Consider the following 6,456-nt stretch of genomic DNA (forward strand, 5'->3'; position numbering starts at 1 on the left):
ACTTTAGTTTGTGAAATACCATTAAACAGATGAAGAATTTCTATAGTTTTAGATTTAGAAATGTGTTTCAAAAGTGTTTGTTTCCCTATCCACCATGATTAGTATTGATGCTGCTTTCTGTGCTGTTGTAAAAGTACAGTGAATGTTAAACCCCACAGAAATGAACTACGTGAAACCTTATGAGAAGCATGTCAGAACGGAACTCCGTTAGTATTTCGTTGAGAATGCTAAAACTACTTTCAGGGATAATTTCTATAGTTATTGATTTGGAAATGTGTTTCAAAAGTGTTTGTCTACCTACTCACGATGGTGAGTATTGATGCTCCTTTCTGAGCAGAGATCAGGCATGGAGATATGGCTTTGATCATGGATCTTTGGTGTTGATAATTGTTCTGTATTGCTTTTGGCAACAGAGAGTAAAGGTGTGTGATCAGAGTGGTGTTTCTGGATTGTAAAATGTGAGAAATGATATAGGTATTGTAATAACTGTGACACAGTTGGGGGGTTGTTTTGTCTTTGATGTTTGATTGTCAACAAGCTGCTGGTTTTCTGTTGGAGCTACTGTCTTCTCGGAAACCTCACATAAACAGTCAAGCTGTGTCCTATTTTCACAATGACAGAAAATCATGGAAATCTTTGATTTGATGTTAGAGTTTAATTTTTTTTAGCTGAAAGGAATTTCTCTTTCAAGGTTTGTTGATTTGTTGGCACCTGTTGACTATCAAAAGGTGGCAATATCGGGGTTTTTTTTTTTAGATTCTCACAATATTAACACCTAACTTCTGTTGAGTATTCTGAATGTGCACTTGAAACAAGACCTTTCTGTTCTGTTTTAAAAGTACTGTGAATGTTAAACCCCACAGAAATGAACTACATGAAAGCATTTGTGAAAAAGAGCATGTCAAAAAGTGTATCCGTTATGAAAGCTATGAACATTTTAACTCCGTGATTTGTTTAAAATGCTTAGACTATACTTTTAGGGATCATTTCTATAGTTTTTAACTTAGAAATGTGTTTCAAAAGGGTTTGTGTCCCTACCCACGATGATAAGTATTGATGTTCCTGTGGTGTTGGGGAGGTTGTAAAGGTAAAAGCGTTTATGCCACTCTGGGAATTACACCCAGGGAAAGCAGACAGGTACATTCTTACAACAGAAAGCCAAGTACAAGTACAAAAATATAAATTTTTATTTATTCCACTTGTTAACAGATAGGAAGAATATAATCATCAGATAAAAACCACAATGTCCACGTTTGAAAATGTCCTAAATAGAAAAAAAGGAACAAAAGAAAATAATCCAGAAAATAACACTGTTTACAGGACTGGGGCTTACCAGCAGCAAGGCAAACTAGGCACAAGCTCGATGTGTCTGTAGAAGAAAATGTCATGATTACTTGTGTAACCTCTGTTCCCTGATGGAGGGAATGAGAAGTTGTGTCGATGTAGTGACACTAGGGGTCACTCTTGGGAGCCCGAGACACCTCTGGTCTTTGATAAAAGGCCAATGAGAATTGGCGAGTGGTATTTGCATGCCACTCCCCCGGGCATATGGTTATAAAAGGAGCTGGTATGCAACCACTCATTCAGGTTTTATGCTGAGGAGCCGATATAAGGTCCGGCCATTTCAGCGGGTAGTTCAGCATTGTGGCAGGAGGGACACAACGTCTCGTTCCCTCCATCAGGGAACGGAGGTTACACAAGTAACCATGACGTTCCCTATCTGTCACTCACTCGACGTTGTGTTGATGTAGTGACACTAGGGGTACCTATACGAAACGCCACAATTGGCTGAACTGTGTTACGTGAACTGGCGGTGTGTGGTGGGCAGACTACTGTGTGCCTCATAGCAAGCACACCAGGTCAACACGTAACCTCCCCCAACATAGTTATGAGTGTCGAACGGCCCTTTTTGGGGACAAGTCGACTACCCAAAAGATAGAGACAGGCTTAACCCAGTCGTGGCCTCTTTTCCCCTTCTTTTTTTCCACTCCCTAAAAAAGAAGGGGGATTATCTGACTGGGCCACCAGGTCTAGTCGGGGGGTGTCCCTCCCAAGGGGAAGACACAGCGGAGACCACACCTCGCCCAAAGAGATGGGAGATATTTAAGTGGAAAAATACATCACATGGCCTTTCCAACCATGTGGAGAGTCTTCAAGGTAGATCCTGCCCAATGGGGGAGCAGTTACTACAAACATGAAGACTGGGGCAGAGGGGCTCTGCCCAAGGAAGACGCAGTTTGCCAACAGGGAAATGAATTAGCGGAAGATATATATCACATGGGGTTAGCCTTACAGGGAACCACCACATGCAGAGCACCTACCCCAGAACAGGGCTCTTAGTTAGCGTGTGTACTGGGCTGACAGCGAATCTCTCCGAAAACTCGACTGCCACAGGGCTCGGAGGAAGTCAACCAGGGAACAAACTTGTGAACACTACTGGGAATTAATGGCGCACATCTTCAGCTCAAAAGGAGATGCTACAATCCACCCCGGTAGCCCCAACGATGGAACCAAACACAAGTAAACACCCGATTTTACTTCCAGGGTCGAAAAATAGGAGTTACAGCACTAGGTACAACATTAGCGGGTACAGGCATTACTTTCGACACTCGCCCCACTGCCAGGAGAAAGATTTGACATTAGGATGCTGCCCTGCGGTAGCCCACTCCATCATCTGTAATGGAACTCCACAAGGATCAGACCACCCTAATAATGGAGGAGAAGCTGCCAAAGGTAATTCCACCTCTACAAGACCAGGACCCCCTGGAATCGCCGGTAATATCAAAGCTGGACCCACTACTGACAATGGCTGAGAACCCAAACATCCAGGAGGAGTGATATCCCTAGAGGCAGGCCTGGCCACAGCATGGTTGGCTCCAGGCACCACAACAAACAAATCCATGTCCTCATCTCCAAGAGACAGCTCTGGACTCTCCAAGGGACTACTTGGGATAACTGTAACAGGGGAATCTTTCTGAACGTGGCTTTTCCATATGGAACAGTGAACAAGTTTTACTTTACTCAAGTCATCTACTTTTGCAATAGTATACACACTTCCCCCCTCCTGGGGCAACCTCACCACCTGATAGACCACCGGAATCGACAGGTCCTGGATTTTATGGTGTCCCCACATACCATAGTCTCGAAAATAGACAAACTGACCCTCCACCAATGGTCTGTCCTGGACATGTTGGTTGTACTGCACCTTATGCCAACATCACATGTAGCCACTCATGTACCCCTTCAAATTCCACCCGCAACCTAGTTTGGTCCTCTAGGACCAACTCATGCACACTGCCTGCAACCGGCTCTTGCAAACTCCCCCCCCCCCCCCATCATCAAAAAGTCAACTGGTAGATGCCTGGGAGTGGCAAGACATCCAGTCCCCTTTCCTGGAGGCCAGCAGTGTGTGCAAAAGATTGTGCAAGGTCCTATGAAACTTTCGCACGGGCCATTACCGGCCGGAATGTAAGGGGTAGTGCGTGACTTCTCCACATTGTAAAGATCACAGAGCTGTTGGATCAGGTAAGACTCAAAGTTTCGGCCTTAGTCCAAATGAAAGTGATACAGGACTCCAAACTTTTGGAACCATTCTGCCACCAGGACCTGGGCCACAGTCTCGCCCCATTGGTCCCGAGTTGGGATGGCAAGTGTGTATTTACTAAAAATATTGGTCATCACTAGAACATTCCCAATCCCGGAGCTGGACAGCTCAAGCAATGTAAAATCAATGGCCAGGATATCATTCGGCCTAGAGGCTAACAATCGACCTATAAAGCTCAGAGCAGTGGGCTGAGAATCCATAGCAGACTGACACCTTTCGCACTCCTGGCACCATTGTCTGATGTCGGCCGACAAGCCCGGCCAGTAACACTTCTGCCGAACCAATTCGGTGGTACACTCCACACCTTGAGACCCATGCTGTTGGTGTAACTGCTCCCAGACCTCTAGCTTCAGAACATAAGGCAAAATCAACTGAAGGGATTCTTCCACCCATTGGGGCAAAAAACCCTTTGATATAACATGCCCTTTCCCTCTCAACCAACCGGTCCCACTGCTGAAGTAACGTCAAGGTCAGTTTAGACAGTTGACGCTGTTCTTCTGGCCCAGGACATAACATCCATCTCCACAACACCAAAACTTCCTTTATGACTGGGTCGTCTTTCAACAATGAGCAAATATCAGAAACCAAATGACTGTGCAATGTGGAAACCATAGACTGAGTTTCATAAACAGTGGGCTGCACCCCCACCGCTTGCCTCAGCAATTCAGGAACTGTAACTCCTGGGACCAGAGTCTTTACCACACCCCGGTCAGGTTAATTCTGTCAGAAGAGGGCATCAGCATTCCTATTTTCCTTTCCAGATTGATATACCTTACTTCAAAATCAAAGGATGCCAGCTACGCTGTTCAGTGGCCCCAAGCTTGGCAGTTGTCAAATACCTAAGGGGGTTGTTATTGGTGAACACTACACACCTGTTCCCCAACAGGTACTCCCTACATTTTTCAGTCATGACCCACTTAAGTGCGAAAAACTCCAACTTCATGGAGCTGTAAATAGACATATTATGCTCAGTGGGCCTAAGACTGCAGCTGGCATATGCAATTGGTCACACCTTACCATCACACTCCTGGGAAAGGAATGCTCCTAAGCTGCCCATGGCTAGCATCAACCTCCAGGATGAAGGGCTGGGAAAAGTCAGCAAAGGCCAGCACCGGGGCAGTAGTGAGCCTTCCCTCTAGCTCCTCAAAACTTCCTCAAGACATTGCTCTGTCCAAGCATCCAGAAAACGCTGCTCCATTTAACATTTAGGCTTAGACTTTCCAGAAAACTCAACCACCTACTTGTGCAGAGGGACTGACAACTTAGCAAACCCTTCAACAAAATGGCGATAGTAGCTTGTCAACCCGATGAAGGAATGCATATCTGTAACACTTGAAGGGCAACCCCACTGGACCACAGGCTCAGTCTTACTAGGGTCGGTTGAAACACCCTGGGATGATATAACATGTTCAAGGTACTTCACCTCTTCTTTGAAGAAATCACATTTTTACAGTTTAGCCTTAAGGCCTTCTTGCTCCAGCTGGACCAAGACGACCTCCAACCTCTCCAAGTGCTGAGCTACGGAAGAAGAGAACACAATGATTTCATCAAGAGTAGCTATTGGCACTGCTGGTCTCGGAATAACCATTCCATTAACCGCTGGAATGTATTATGGGCATTACACAACCCAAAGGGCATCCTGTTCCACATGAACAGGCCAAACAGGGTAGTCATTGGCTTATCTCCCTCTGTCACAGGGACCTGATTGTATCCACTGGCCAAGTCCAATGTGGGAAAACCGCTGAGCCCCAGTAAGTGCATCCAGTGATTCCTTAATACGAGGCAGAGGGAACGCATCCTTCCTGGTTTTAGAATTAAACTGATGGTAGTCCACGCACATAGGAAGACTACCGTCCTTCTTTTTAACCAGCATGATCAGGGAAGCATAAGGGCTACAACTTTCCCTTATCACTCATGCCTCCAGCAGCTGATTGATATGAGCCTTCACTACCTACTCGGAAACACTAACTCTGTGTAAGTGTTTCATTAAGAAGGCTATGACTCTACTTTTAGGGATCATTTCTATAGTTTCTGACTGTGAAATGTGTTTCAAAAATGTTTTCCTCCCTATCCACAGTGATGAATATTGATGCTCCTATATGAGCAGGAGTCAAGCAAAGAAGTATGGCTTTGTTCATGGATCTTTGACACTGATGAGGGTTCTGTATTGCTTCTGGCAACAACAAGTAAAGGAGTAATATCAGAGTGGTGTTTCTGGATTGTAAAATGTGAAAATTGATATAGATGTTTTGTTGGAGATGTTTGATTGTCGACAAGCCGTTGGTTTTCTGTTGGAGCTCCTTTCTTCTTGGAAACCTATTTTTGCAATGACAGAAAATAATGGAAATCTTTGGTTAGATGTAAGAGTGTTATTTTTTTTTAGCTGTTAGACATTTCTTCTTCAAGGTTTGTTGATTTATAATAATAATAATACATTTTTATAGCGCCTTTAAAAGTGGCTTCTCAAAGCACTTTACATAAGTAAGAACAACCCAAAAACAACAAAATACACATAACCATAGAATAAAATACACACATATACAATAAAAGTGAATCAAATACTACATAAACATAAAACATCAACTGAAAGCCAACTTGAAAAAATTTGTTTTTAGGCAAGATTTGAAAATACCAAGAGACTTTGACTCACGAATGTCAATTGGAAGTAAATTCCACAGCCTAGGAGCGTAATTTGAGAATACCTTATCACCCATTGAGTGCACGCGTGTTTGAGGGACTACTAAAAGGCCATGCTGAGACGAACGAAGGTTACGCTTTGGGGTATAATTAATTAGAAGGTCTGAAAGATAATTGGGAGCCAGACCATGAAGTGCTTTATATGTAAGCATGAG

At 44.1% G+C, this 6,456-nt stretch overlaps 2 non-coding genes and 1 pseudogene across 2 annotated transcripts; all 3 read left to right on the plus strand.

Annotated features, from left to right (window-relative positions):
- The first annotated feature begins 229 nt into the window (after positions 1-229).
- LOC127441697 (small nucleolar RNA U3) lies at positions 230-440 on the plus strand. The gene has a single exon (XR_007897363.1). It is a non-coding gene; the product is annotated as a small nucleolar RNA U3 (small nucleolar RNA).
- Positions 441-964: 524 nt separating this feature from the next.
- On the plus strand, positions 965-1,069 carry LOC127441698 (uncharacterized; annotated as a pseudogene).
- A 4,532-nt stretch (positions 1,070-5,601) lies between these two features.
- On the plus strand, positions 5,602-5,814 carry LOC127441696 (small nucleolar RNA U3). The gene has a single exon (XR_007897362.1). It is a non-coding gene; the product is annotated as a small nucleolar RNA U3 (small nucleolar RNA).
- Positions 5,815-6,456: the final 642 nt, after the last annotated feature.

The sequence above is a fragment of the Myxocyprinus asiaticus genome, chromosome 5 (assembly GCF_019703515.2).
Source record: "Myxocyprinus asiaticus isolate MX2 ecotype Aquarium Trade chromosome 5, UBuf_Myxa_2, whole genome shotgun sequence".
NCBI classification, from domain to species: Eukaryota; Metazoa; Chordata; class Actinopteri; order Cypriniformes; family Catostomidae; genus Myxocyprinus; species Myxocyprinus asiaticus.